At 47.1% G+C, this 14,608-nt stretch overlaps 1 long non-coding RNA gene across 1 annotated transcript; it reads left to right on the forward strand.

Moving 5' to 3' along the window:
• The first annotated feature begins 7,232 nt into the window (after nt 1–7,232).
• LOC132086203 (uncharacterized) lies at nt 7,233–13,108 on the forward strand. The gene is made up of 2 exons (XR_009420376.1): nt 7,233–7,415; nt 12,466–13,108. It is a non-coding gene; the product is annotated as an uncharacterized LOC132086203 (long non-coding RNA).
• Nucleotides 13,109–14,608: the final 1,500 nt, after the last annotated feature.

A 14,608-nucleotide genomic window follows, 5' to 3' on the forward strand; every position in this document is an offset into this window, starting at 1 on the left:
TTAGTTTAAGCATCTAATAATCATTATCGTTGATGTATCTAACTTCAATATGAATTGGTTCTAACCCTTAGCTAAAATCTAAACCCTTTAAAATCATGATTCACTACACACTGAAATAGTACAGAATCTGAAAAATATAAAAGCTAAAACTTAAGGCATTATTATAAAAAGACATCTGATCAACATTTTTACTTCTGATAACAAAACTCAACAGTCTCAACTTCTAATAGCTAAAAAGTAGAGTATCTGGTTACATAAGTGAATCAGGTATATCAAGGTGGACTTAAATTATCCCAACAACAACAAAAAAGTCTATCTATTCTTACATAGCAATAAGATTTCACTCTTTTTTTTAGGCAATGAAAATCGTAAAACTCCGCTAATGCCTTTTCATTACACAAATATTACTATAGCTGTATTCTCTAGAAATTTAAATATATTAAAGAAAATAGAAGTTCCATATGCTCCACTAAATTTAAGCTACCACTATTCTTTTTCTTTAACAGCCATGGCTATTGCTACCAGATGATAAATTGTCTAAACCTGGTAAGTAAACACAATGCTTTTTCTCCAAAACCCATTGGTCTATGGAACTGCACAATGTCCACTGTGTAGGAAGGAGAACTGGAAGTTTACCAGTCCCAGTGGCCTGCCAACTCAGCCAAGTCACCCGGAACATTGGGGTCATCGACCACCAGGGACCACAAGAGAGACCCCCCCCCCAAGGACAGAAGAATGCATGCTAAAAAGAGAGGTGAAATATGTTTATGATTTTAGGGAAATTATTATCATATTGTCCTAGGATGACGTTATGATGCTTGTATACCTAGTCATTGTTCTGTTTATGCTGGATATTAGGTTCTGTATCTTCAAGACCATCTCTGAAGAGCAAAGTTTTGTTTTGTTTTGTTTTGTTTTTTTTTGTTATCAGTCTGCTCAATCCCCCAATGGTTGGAGGAACACAGAGACGGGGGCAGTACATAGTGCAGCTTTTGCTTTTTGCTCTTGCTTTTGATTTGCTCTGGCTCCTGCTTTGCTCCTGCTTTGCTCTTTCTTTTGCTTCTGCTTGTTAGTTAGTTTAGCTAGGCAGTCTAATTTTTCCCTGAACTGTTATTCTTTCCCTTTTCTTGGAAGGACTCAAGCCTGCTCCAGACTGGGACCTGGGAAACACCAAGAGTTTGCACCATGTGGCTGCAGCAGCTATCCCCACCGCCGGAGGGACTGATACCAGAGCAACCACTCCCAAGAGAGACTTTCTGAATTTGTCATCTTTTTCAGAGTGGTGAAAGAGTGTTGTCATCTGGTATTGTTCATTTTGTGTGCTGGTAGGTGTTTTGCCTGTTAAATAAACAGGTTCTTTCCACTTCTCTCCAAGGAATCCTACCCAAACTGGTTGCGGGGAGGGGCCATGTGGATTTGCTTTCTGCAGGGGCCCCCTTTGGAGGTTTTCTCCCAGATTTGCCCTAAACCAGGACAAAATTTGGCACCCAATGCATGGGGCTTGAGCGAGAGTGGAAAAAACCCTGGTCTGACTGCATTTTGGTTGCCATTACTCTGCATTGGTATAAAGCAGTTAATAGCCATGTTTTTTGAATTCATAATGTCTCTTGGGGTGAAGGCTTGCATGCATTTCTGGTCCCTAGGTTTTTCTGAGATCTTAATACTGCTATGGTCCCTAAGTTTATTTTCTTATCCAGAAATAGCTTTAGTGTTGTCCCTAATACATAATTTTCACAGCAGAGGGGCAGTGATCAGAATAGCTATCCTGCTGGGCTTGGTGGTAATGATTTGTAAGAAGTTTATAAACATGCTGGGGTCTGTTCCAGGTATGAATGGTTCATGGCTATGGTTATGCACCCAGTTTGTTAGAGGAGGAGCAGGGGATGAGACTTTTCAGCCTTTGCTTTCCTTCTTCTCCTCTGAATCTCTTACATCACTACTGGAGAATTTTCAGTTTCCCCTGAATGCTAAAGAGACCACCTTCATGGTATTTAATCTGGTAACCTTCCTCTATACAGTCTGCAGCTTCTCTAGAATGAGGGCTGAGATTTCTAGAGGGGCTGATGAGACCCCTGACCCAGGAGTAGACCCAGGTGTGGAAAATCTTGAGTGGTGTGGGAAATGGGAGGATATGGACCAAATCCTGAAGGAATTCTCTGATCCTATAGTCTGGGACTTTCCACATGAACAAATTCAGAACCCAGCTGAGGTGGGGAAATACCTGAAAGAGAAGTACCAGGATGACCCTAAAGAAAAAAAGATCATTGCAGCAAGCTGGGCACACTGCTAGATACTGTAGGGCAGCAGACAGTGGAAGGGGGGCAGGGAGATAAATCAAAAGCTATTCCAGTCACTCAGGCTAAAGCCAGCACCCCAGGCTCGAAGCCAGCAGCTAAACCAGATAGTGAGCCTAAGCCAGCAGCTAAACGAGACAATAAGCCTCAACCAATGGCTGTTGCTACCAGCACTAGAAGAGGAACGTACACATACAAGACTGATTGACCAGTGGATGATGATCATGATGCAGGAGAACGACCCTCAACGCTTCCTGACATAAAATCAGGAGTCAAAGCAACAGGCACAAGACCAGAAGACAATACTGAGTCCTTTTCCCTGAAGGACCTTCATGGCCTAAGGAAGGATTGCACTCAATGACCTGAGGAATCCATAATTCGTTGGTTAGTCTGTCTTTGGGGTGCTGCAGGTGAGGCTACAATTCTGGATGGCACTGAGGCGAGGCATTTGGGATCCCTGTCACATGATCCTGTCATTGACCAAGGAATGATGAGGGCAGCTAACACTCACAGCTTCTGGGCATGGGTCTTGAAAAGTGTAGCACAAAGATACCTCTGTGCAAATGATCTCTATATGCAGCAAATCCAGTGGAAGACCATAGAACAAGGGATCCAACGCCTGAGAGAAATGGCAATGGCAGAAATTATCTTTTCAGAGGACATAAACACTAGGAATCCAGACTTGGCACCATGCACATCTGTGATGTGGCGACAACTTGTATGACTTGGGCCACATGAATATCCTTCTACTTTGGCCATAATGAAGCAGGATGACAGGGATGAGACCGTGCTTGATTTGGCAAAGAATCTCCTAGCATATGCAGATGCTGAACATGGCCCAACACATGCCAGAATTGTAGCGGTGGAAACATGCCTGCAGATATTAGAGGACAAGATAGAGGAGAATCATAAGAAGCTCAGAGAGGAGATTAAAGAAGACCTTCTCCAAATCTCAGTAGTACAGATCAGAGGCTCTGGTAACCAACGCAGACGTTCCCCAGATGGAGAGAGAAGGTACACCCCACGAGCTGAGCTGTGGTTCTTCCTGCATGATTGCAGAGAAAACATGAGGAGATGGGATGGAAAATCTACTGCTGCTCTGGCCCAATGGGTGCATGAATTGAAGGAAGGTGAGGCTCAGAGAGGAAGTTCCACCAAAAGGGAAGCAGGTCCAGTTGCCTGTAGCCGAACTGCCAAGTATGATGATGACATGTCCGATCCCCTTGAAGGAACATCCAAGACATATGACCAAGGAAAGAAGGATAACCAGGCTTAGAGGAGCCCTGCCTCTAGCCAGGTGGAGGCTAGGGAAAACCCTGTTTTCTAGACTGTGTGGATTCGTTGGCCTGGCACATCGGAACCACAAGACTATAAAGCTTTAGTCGATACTGGTGCGCAATGCACATTAATCCCATCAAGACATGTGGGGACAGAGTCTGTTTCTATTGCTGGTGTGACAGGGGGATTACAAGATTTCACTTTGGTGGAAGTTGAGGTGAGCCTGACTGAAAATGAGTTGAAGAAACAGCCTATTTTGGCTGGCCCAGAGGCACCATGTATTCTTGGCATAGTTTACCTCCGAAGTGGGTATTTCAAAGACCCAAAAGGACTCAAGTGGGCATTTGGGATAGCAGCTATAGTGACAGAGGGCATCCAGCAATTGAACACCTTGCCTGGAATGTCTGAGAATCTATCTGCAGTAGGATGCCTGACGGGAGAAGAGCAACAGGTACGAATTGCCACTTCCACAGTGCATCGCCGACAATATAGAAGAACTTGAGATGCTGTGATTCCCATCCACAAGATGATCCGAGAGCTGGAGACACAAGGCATGGTCAGCAAAATCCACTCACCCTTCAACAGCCCCATTTGGCCTGTGTGTAAATCTGAAGGAGAATGGAGATTGCCTGTGGACTACCGTGCACTGAATGAAGTGACTCCACCGCTGAGCGCTGCCATACCAGATATATTAGAGTTCCAGTACGAGCTTGAGTTCAAGGCAGCAAAGTGGTATGCCACTATAGATATGGCCAATGCATTTTTCTCCATTCCTCTGGCAGCAGAATGCAGGCCTCAGTTTGCTTTTATGTGGAGGGGAGTGCAGTACACCTGGAACCAACTGCCCCAGGGGTGGAAGCACGGTCCTATCATCTGCCATGGACTGATCCAGACTGCACTAGAAAGGGGTGAGGCTCCAGAACACCTACAGTATATCGATGACATCATTGTGTGGGGGAACACAGCCACAGAAGAGTTTGAGAAAGGAGAGAAAATCATCCAAATCCTCCTGGAAGCTGGTTTCGCCATCAAAAAGAGCAAAGTAAAGGGACCAGCTCATGAGATTCAGTTCCTGGGAGTAAAGTGGCAAGATGGACGGCATCAGATTCCTACAGATATCATTAACAAGATCACAGCTATGTCTCCACCAACAAACAAGAAGGAGACACAAGCTTTCCTAGGTGCCATAGGCTTTTGGAGAATGCACATTCCTGAGTACAGTCAGATTGTGAGCCCTCTTTACCTGGACACCCTCAAGAAGAATGATTTCCACTGGGGTCCTGAGGAGCAACAAGTCTTCACCCAGATCAAGCAGGAAATCGGTCATGTGGTTGCCCTTGGCCCAGTCAGGACGGGACCAGAGGTGAAGAATGTGCTCTACTCTGCAGCCGGGAACCATGGTTTGTCCTGGAGCCTTTGGCAGAAGGTGCCTGGGGAGACTCGGGGTCGACCACTGGGATTTTGGAGTCGAAGCTACAGAGGATCTGAAGCCAACTACACTCCAACAGAGAAAGAAATCTTGGCTGCCTATGAAGGAGTCCAAGTCACCTCAGAGGTGATTGGTACAGAAGCGCAACTCCTCCTGGCACCCCGACTACCAGTATTGGGGTGGATTTTCAAAGGCAAGGTTCCTTCCACTCACCATGCCACCAGTGCTACATGGAACAAGTGGATTGCTGTTATCACTCAGCAGGCCCGTATAGGTAAACTGAATCAACCTGGGATTTTAGAGGTTATTACAAATTGGCCCAAAGGTGAGAATTTTTGTGTCACAGATGAAGAACAAGAACCAGTGACATGTGCTGAAGAAGCTCCTTCATATAATCAACTGCCACCAGAGGAAACACGCTACGGTCTTTTCACTGACAGTTCCTGTCGCATCGTAGGGATGAACCGGAAGTGGAAAACAGCCGTATGGAGCCCCACATGACAGGTCGCAGAAGCCACTGAAGGAGAAGGTGGATCAAGCCAACTTGCTGAACGCAAAGCTGTTCAACTGGCCCTGGACATTGCTGAGAGAGAGAAGTGGCCAAAGCTCTACCTCTACACTGATTCATGGATGGTAGCCAATGCTCTGTGGGGATGGCTGGAGAGGTGGAAAGAGGTTAACTGGCAGCATAGAGGAAAACCAATTTGGGCTGCTGATGAGTGGCAAGACATCACTACCAGGGTAGGGAAGCTACCTGTGAAGGTCCGCCATGTAGATGCCCATGCCCCCAAGAGTAGAGCTAATGAGGAGCACCAAAACAATGAGCAGGTAGACCAGGCTGAAAGATAGGGGTGTCCAAGATAGACCTAGATTGGGAACATAAGGGAGAGTTATTCCTAGCTCGATGGGCACATGATGCCTCAGGCCATCAGGGCAGGGATGCCACCTATAAGTGGGCACGAGACCGAGAGGTGGATTTAACCATGGACAGTATTTCTCAGTGTCATGGTTTAGGCCTGGCACAGAGCCAGTGCCCCCATGAGAATACCCTCTCCCTGGTGTCTGCTGTGAGATGTGACCAGGAATAAGCAAAGCAGGCTCCTACTTAGAAATAAAGAAAACTTTATTAACTAGACTACAAGAAAAGAAGAAAAAAAACTATAAGGGAAAAATTGAAAACCTTACAAAAAGCACTTTCCTCCTCCCCCCCCACCAAATTTCCCAATGCAATACATTCTCACAAATCACCAACTCTCAGTCCAGCACCACCCTTTAGAATACTCAATCTACAGTTCATGAAGAGGAGTCCTTCTTGTACCATAGGCTTCCCCTGGAAACACGTTGAAACCTCGTGTGCTTCCATGTCACTCAGCACCGCTCGGAAAGTCCTTTGCCATCGTGACATCTTCCCTTCCATGCCCAGTGCTCTCACCACTGTGCATGGACCAGAGCTGCTTCTAGGGTTGTCTTTCAAGGATGCCTTGTCTCACTCCAAAAAAGGCACAGTCTCTCCTTCGGGACATCTGTCCCCCCCATTTTTTCACCCCCTGGGGCCGAGGGGTACCCACACTGAACCCTCCTGGTTCTGAGGCACTGCCTCCCCCTAAATGCACTCTCTGTGTCACAGGAAAAAAAAATGGTTCAGTCTATGGCCACACAAGAAAAGTCCAGCCAAAAGGCCACTCCGTCATCTCTCCCCCCACTCAGCCAGTCTTCTCCACTTCCCTCAGGCCTATTCCTTGTTATCTCTCTTCTTATTCAGCTCCAGGAGGATCAGCATTTTGCAAGGTCTTAATCATGTAAGAAAAGGGTTAAAATTTTCAGTTTTTTCCTGTCCCAGAGCTCCGGAACTCCCACGCTGCCCTCGCACTCCCCCCCCCCCCCCCCCCTTCTCCTGGGCCAGCTGCCGCTATCGAATTCAGAGGCTGGCTCTCTCTCTCTCTCTCTTCCCTGGGGGGGCTGCCTGATGTCTCTTGGTCTCTTCCACCCTTCCATCCTTGGGCTGGGCCTACCTCATGGCTGCGTGGCTTTTCCCCTCCTCCCACCCAGCCAGCATCTGGGACAGGGGGAGAGATCCAAAGCCTTTCCCAACAGAAGTCCAAAGAGGCTCCTGGGGCGCGCAGCTCTGGGTTTTAATCCCTGTGTTTTTCTGAGAGGCGGTCCTACAATCTGAGCATCCATTGGCCTGATGGTAGTGACCACAGCATCCCAGAAATCCCATTTCCGGTCCAACCACCACAAATGATATGCAAATATCACTGTTCATTAGATGTTATAGCCAGTGTCTGTACAATAAACCATACAGACATGAGATAGAAGGAAATGTGTAAGTGTCAGAGGTCTGAGCAAGTGGAAGATGGAGATGGAGATGTGCAAGTGTCGAAGGTCTGAGCAAGTTAAAGATGGAGTTTTGAGTGAGTAATGTGAAAGTGGGGAATCCTGCAGGTATGTAGTATGGGGCCTGGATTCAGTGGTCCAGTGTGGGGATGTGATGAGGGCATGATGGGTATTGCTTGTAATTTTTTGGGGAACAGATGGAAGTTTTATGTGAATAAAATGCATGATGTGTGGTAGTATGTTGACAATATGAGGATAAGGGGTGGAATGTCCTAGGGTGACATTATGATGCTTGTATTCCCATTCGTGTGTTCTGTTTATGCTGGATATTATGTTCTGTGCCTTCAAGACTGGATCTGAAGAGTCAATGTTTTGTTTTGATTTTGCTATCAGCTGCTCCCCCACGTCTGGCGGGACACGCAGACGGGGAAGTATATAGTGCTGCTTTTGCTTTTTGCTTGGCTTTTTGTTTTGCTCTTGCTCTTGCTTCTGCTTTGCTCCTGCTTTGCTCTTGCTTTTTGCTTCTGCTCATTAGTTAGTTTAGCTAAGCAGTCCAAATTTTTCCTGGACTGTTTCTCCTTTCCCTTTTTTTGGACCCACTTGAACCTGCTCCGGACTGGGACCTGGGAAACACCGAGAGTTTGCACCATGTGGCTGCAGCAGCTGCCCCAGCACCGGAGGGACTTATAACAGAGCGACCAACCCTAAGAGAGACTTTCTGAATTAGTCATCTTTTTCAGAGCAGTGAAAGAGTGTTGTCATCCGGTATTGTTCATTTTGTGTGCTGGGGGTTGCTGTGCCTGTTAAATAAACAGGTTCTTTCCACGTCTCTCCGAGGAATCCTTCCTGAACTGGTTGGATGGAGGGGCTGTGTGGGTTTGCTTTCTGGAGGGGCCCCCTTTTGGAGGTTTTCTCCCAGATTTGCCCTAAACCAGGACAGATGCTTAGATGCTTTGCCCAGTTCCAAAAAAAAGCACAGTCTCTCACTTTTGGGACACCGGTTCCCCCCCCCCCCCCCCCCCCAAATTCACCCCCTGGGGCTGAGGCATCTCGAGAACAGAGATCTTCTTCATTGTAGATCGAGGGCACCACCACCCTCCTCACCCGTTGTCTCTGTTCACGCACTCCTTCACATAACAACACTGCACTCTCTTGGCTCCAAGCCATTGCCTCCCCCTAAATGCAGTCTCTGTGTCACAGGAAAAAAAAAAGATACTGTCCATGGCTATACAAGAAAAGTTCAGCCAAAGGCCACCCCATCATCTCCTCCCACCTAGGATTCTTCTCAACTCTTCTGATATCTTTCACTTGCATGGATTTTCATCACATTTGCCCATTTCCTCCTATTTCATCTCTATTTCTCTTCTCATTCAGATCCAGGAAGATCAGTATTTGTAAGGTTTCCATCATTCAAGGAAAGGGTTAAAATCTCAGGCTCTGCCTGCCCAGAACTTCCATGACTGCCCTGCCGGGCACCTTCTCTCTGCACACCCCCCTTCTCCTTCTCGTCTGGCCATGCTGCCAGCACATGATACTGAATTTCAAGGTGGTACAAGCACAGGCACAGGCTCTCTCTCCCCAGGGAGGGCTGCCCGATATGTCTCAGTGTTCCTCCACCCTTCCATCCTGCAGGTGCCTTCACGTCCCTTCTCTCTCCAAGGCTCTGGCCTATCTCAACCACAGCCGCATGGCTTCCCCTCCCCCACCCATCCCGCAGCTGGGCAGCGGAGGTGTGACCTCTTTCACCCACTGGAACCAAGAGAAAGTTTTCCTGAGAGTTCTCTGCTTTTAAACCCCTGTGTTCTCAGAGGCATATCCATGTCCTCAGTGGCCACATCTGGTGACAATATTAAAATCTGAGCACCTATTGGTTTGACTACAACATCCCAAAAAATTCACTTCCTTTTGCCCTTCCATCCTAGAGGGAGGCCCACCAAGGGTCAGAGGACTCCTTTGCCTCCCACTGTCAGGCAATAGAAGGATACCTGAAAGATGAAGGGGTATGGAAGTGGGTACCTGCTGGAGGAGGTAATAATAAAAATTATTACCCTCATCCCCAAGCCAGGTACCACTTTTGAACAGGTATGAAGCCCTGGATCTAGAGAGTCAGCCAGATGATTTAGAAGAAAATTATCTGCCCAGTGAGTGTCCCAATTATGTAAGAAGGATCATCACTTCTAACATCAAAAACAAAAGAAGGGTAATCGTAGTGGGTGACTCCCTCCTGAGGGGAACAGAGGGTCCCAATATGTCAACTGGACCCACCCCACAGAGAGGTCTGCTGCTTCCCTGGGGCCCAGGTATGAGATATCAATGAGAGATTTCCTGGGCTGATTCAGTCCTCTGATTATTAACCACTGCTGATACTCCAGGCTGGCAGTGATGAGATTGAAAAGAGGACCATCAGGGCAATTAAAAGGGACTTCAGGGCACTGGGTCAAGTAGTTGATAAGACAGGGGCACAGGTAGCCTTTTCCTCAGTCCCTTTGGTGGCTGAGAAAAACAGTGAAAGGAATAGGCGAACTCACATCATCAACAAGTGGCTCAAGGGTTGGTGTCATGAGCAGAATTTTGGATTCTTTGATCATGGGGCAACTTTTACGGCACTTGGCCTGCTGGAGCCAGATGGGCTCCATCTCTGTTAAGGGCAGAAGGTTTTTAGCTTGTGAACTTGTCGAGAGGGCTTTAAACTAGGTTTGAAGGGGAAAAGGGATGCACTTGGGCTGTCTGGAAGCAGGCTCAAGTGTGATAAGCTTGAGTTAGGAGAGAAATCAATAGCCCAGCTGAGGTGCATGTATACCAATGCACACAGCATGGGTAACAAACAAGAAGAGCTGGAGGCCATGGTGCAACAGCACAACAATGATGTAGTCACCATCACGGAATTGTGGTGGGATGACTTACATAGCTGGAGTGCTGCGCTGGATGGCTACAAGCTCTTCAGGAGAGATAGGAAAGGAAGAAGAGGTGGAGGAGTGGCCCTTTATATTAAGGAGGCTTTTGATGCCATCTGTATTGAAACTAATGATGATGAAGCTGAGTGCCTATGGGTAAGAATTAAGGGGAAGTCTAATCAGGCCGATAGCCTACTGGGAGTCTCTTATTGTCCATCCAACCAGGAAGAAGAGGTAGACAACTTAATCTATAAGCACCTAGAGAATGTTTCTGGATCATCAGCCCTTTTTCTTGTAGGCAATTTCAACCTGCTGGACATTTGCTGGGAACTTAATACAGCTGAAAAAAGACAGTCCAGGAAATTTTTAGAGTGTGTGGAGGACAACTTTTTGTTGCAGCTGGTGGGTGAGCCCACCAAGGGAGGGACTATGTTAGACCTGTTATTTGCAAATAGAGATGGGTTGGTGGTAAATGTGGTGGTTGGAGGCCTCTTAGGGCATATTGATCATGAAATTATAAAATTCTCCATATTTGGTGAAATCAGGAGGAGCATTAATAAGACTTTTACATTAGACTTCCGGAGGGCAGACTTTGGCCTGTTCCGGAGAATTATTCAGAGAGTTCCTTGAGAAGCAGTCCTTAAAAACAAAGGAGTTCAGGAAAGGTGGGCATGCTTCAAAACGGAGATCTTGAGGGCACAGGAACAGACTGTCCCTGTGTGCCGAAAGATGAGTTGATGAGGCAAATGTCTAGGCTGGATGGGCAAGGAAGTTTTGAAGGAACTTAGGAATAAAAAGAGGAGGTATTATCTTTGGAAGGAGGGTCAATTCTCTCAGGAAGTATTTAAAGGGAGCTGCTAGAGCATTTAGGAAAATAACTAGGTAGGCCAAAGCTCAGTTTAAAATTAAAATGGCAACTTCTGTGAAGGATAATGAAAAATGTTTTTATAAATATATTAATGGTAAAAGGAAGAGTAAGACCAACCTTTGTTCGTTATTAGATGCTGTCCTGGTTTAGGGCAAATGTCGTAGAGAACCTCCAAAGGAGGGCCCCTCCAGAAAGCAAACCCACACGGCCCCTCCCCCCAACCGGTTCGGGAAAAAATTCCTCGGAGAGAAGTGGAAAGAACCCGTTTATTTAACAGGCACATCACCCCCCAGCACACAAAATTAACAATACCAGATGACACCACTCTGAGAAAGATGACAAAATCAGAAAATCTCTTTCGGGGGTGGTTGCTCTGTTCTCAGTCCCTCTGGCGCTGGGGCAGCTGCTGCAGCCAAACGGTGCAAACCCTCGGTGTTTCCCAGGTCCCACTCCAGAGCAGGTTTGAGATGGTCACAGAAAAAGGAGAAACAGTCCAGGAAGGAATTTGGACTGTTTAGCTAAACTAGATAATAAGCAGAAGCAAAAGCAAAAGCGAGAGCAGAGAGACAGCAAGCAAAGCAGAAAAGCCGAAAGCAAAAAGCAAAAAGAGAAAACAGCCCTATGTACTGCCCGTCTCTGTGTCCCTGATAAGAGAAACCCAAACAAAACTTTCACTCTTCAGAGACAGTCTTAAAGGCACAGAACAGATGAATGGGGATACAAGCATCATAACGTCACCCCAGGACAGATGCATAAGGGAACTTTGTAACTGAAGATGAGGAGAAGGCCAAGGTGCTTAATGCCATCTTTGCCTCAGTCTTTCCTGGTGTGGTGGTTTGACCAGGAAGAAGTGGGAATTCTGGGATGTTTTGGTCAAACCAATGGGTGCTTGGATTTTGATATTGGCACCTGGTGTAGCCAGTGGGATTTTGGACACAACTCCGAGAACACACAGGGGTTAAAAGCAGAGCTTCGGCCCTGGGAGGCTCTCTTGGGACTTCAAGGGATGGAGGTCAGATCTCCCTTCCCCCGTCCAGCCTCTGCTGCTGGGTGGGGGAGGGGCAGCCATGTGGTAGGCCTGGGCCTGGACAGAGATTGGAGGTGAGGAGGCCTTGGAGGATGGAAGGGTGGAGGAGCCCCAAGAGACATCGGGCAGCCATTTCCCCCCCCCCCCCCCCTTGGAGACAGACAGAGAGAGAGAGAGTGCAGCCTGTGTTGTTATCTTGAAACTCAGTAAACATGTGCTGGCAGCAGGCAGCCCGGCTGAGGAGATGGGGGGGGGTGCAGCCAGGAGTCCGGCTGCCTGGAGGAGTTTTTAACCCTTTTTGGACAATGAAAACCTTACAGAACATTAACCCTTCCTAGACGAGTGATAAGAGTGGAGGAGGACGAAGGAAATGAACGAGTGATGGAGGTCTGGACCAGAGAGAGAGAGAGAGTGAGAGATGTTGAAAGAATGGAGAAGATGGAGTGGCATTTTATGCTGGACTCTTTCGTGTAGCCATGGACAGAGCCATGTTTCCGTGTGATACAGAGACTGAGTCCAGGGGGAGAAATGTCCCAGTGCCAAAGAAGATTCAGTGTGGGTACCCCTCGGCCCCAGGGGGTATATAAAATATGGGGGGGACAGATGTCCCAAAGGTGAGAAGGTGAGATACTGTGCTTTTCTGGAACTGGACAAAGCATCCTTAAAAAGACAACCCTGGAAGCAGTCCTGATCCCTGTTCGGTGGTGAGAGCACCGGAACAAGGACGGAAAAGGCCACCACGACACACGGAAGGACTCCCTCTCCTCTTGAGGAACTGAAAGTTTGAGCAATCTAAAGGGTGGTGTTGGACCCAGAATTGGTGATTTTGGAGGATATATTGTATTGGGAATTTAGGGGGGAGGAGGGGGAGAGTGTTTTTTGTGAGGTTTTCATTTTCCTTGTGTTTTCTTTTTTTCTTTTGTGTGTAGTTTAGTAATTGTTTGTGTGTAGTTTAGTTAATAAACTTTTCTTTATGTTTAAGCTGGAGCCTGCTTTGCTTATTCCTGGTCACATCTCACAGCAGACACCGGAGAGAAGGTGTAGTCATGGGGGCTCTGGCTTTGCCAGGCCAAAACCATAACACCTGGGACGACAACATGTCTTCAGGATAACTGTCCTCTTGGGTTGGTTGATGTTATCAGGGAGCAGAATGGTTGCCCCATTATCCAAGAGGAGGCAGTTGGAGAACTACTGAGACACTTGGATATTCATAAATCTATGGGACCAGATGGGATCTATCCCAGGGTGATGAGGGAGCTGGCAGATGAGCCAGTGAAGCCACTCTCCATCATTTAATAAGAGTCTTGGCTCATTGGTGAGGTTCCACATGACTGGAAGCTGGCCAATGTGATGTCCATTTACAAAAAGGTTGGGAAGGAGGATTCTGGTAATAATAGGCCAGTTAGCCTGACCTCAGTGCCCAGTAAAGTAATGGAACAGTTGTGACGGTGGTCACAAGGGTTTTCAGGATGAGAGAGACGAGAATGTTGACCTCATGATCAGAAGGCTTGATTTATTATTTTATGATATATATATTACATTATAACTATACTAAAAAGAAATAGAAAAAATTCTCAGAAGACTAAGCTAAGAATAGAAAAGAATAAATAACAAAGATCTGTCTCTCGGCAGAGAGCGAGACCCAGCTCTGCCATGAGTGGTCAGTAAATCCAAACATCCACAGGAGACAAATCACGGATCCACCTGTTGCATTCCACAGCAGCAGATAACCATTGTTTACATATTGTTGCTGAGGCCACAGCTTCCCAGAAGGGAGAAAAATCCCAAGAAAAGATTTTTCACAAAAGATGTCTGTGACAGCAACAGTTTATCCTGAGTGTCATCAGGCAGCATTTAAAGGATGGCCAGTGTATCAGACCCAGCCAGCGTGGGTTTAGGAGGGGTAGGTCGCGTTTAACCAACCTGATCTACTTTTATGACCAGGTGACCCGCCTGGTGGATGCGGGAAAGACTGTGAATGTTGTGCACCTGGACTTCAGCAAGGCCTTTGACGCTGTGGCCCACAGCATACTCCTGGAAAAGCTGGCAGCCCTCGGCTCGCACAGGTGCACTCTTTGCTGGGTTAATAAATGGCTGGATGGCCAGGCCGAGAGAGTGGTGGTGAATGGTACTGCATCCGGCTGGCATCCAGTCACCAGTGGTGTCCCTAAGAAGTCTGTGTGGGGGCCAGTTCTGTTCAATATCTTTATTGATGACATGGATAAGGGCATTGAGTCTTTCATTAGTAAATTTGAGGACAACACTAAGCTAGGAGCGTATGTTGATCTGTTGGAATGTAGGAGGGCTCTGCAGAGAGACTTGGAATGGTTGGATTGATGGGCAGAGTCCAGTAAGATGACGTTTAATAAGTTCAAGTGCTAAGTCCTGCATTTTGGCCACAGTAACCCCCTGCAACGCTATAGTCTGGGGACCGTGTGGCTGGACAGTGCCCAGGTGGAAAGGGACCTGGGGGTACTGGTC

Source organism: Ammospiza nelsoni, chromosome W, assembly GCF_027579445.1.
Source record: "Ammospiza nelsoni isolate bAmmNel1 chromosome W, bAmmNel1.pri, whole genome shotgun sequence".
Lineage (NCBI taxonomy): Eukaryota > Metazoa > Chordata > Aves > Passeriformes > Passerellidae > Ammospiza > Ammospiza nelsoni.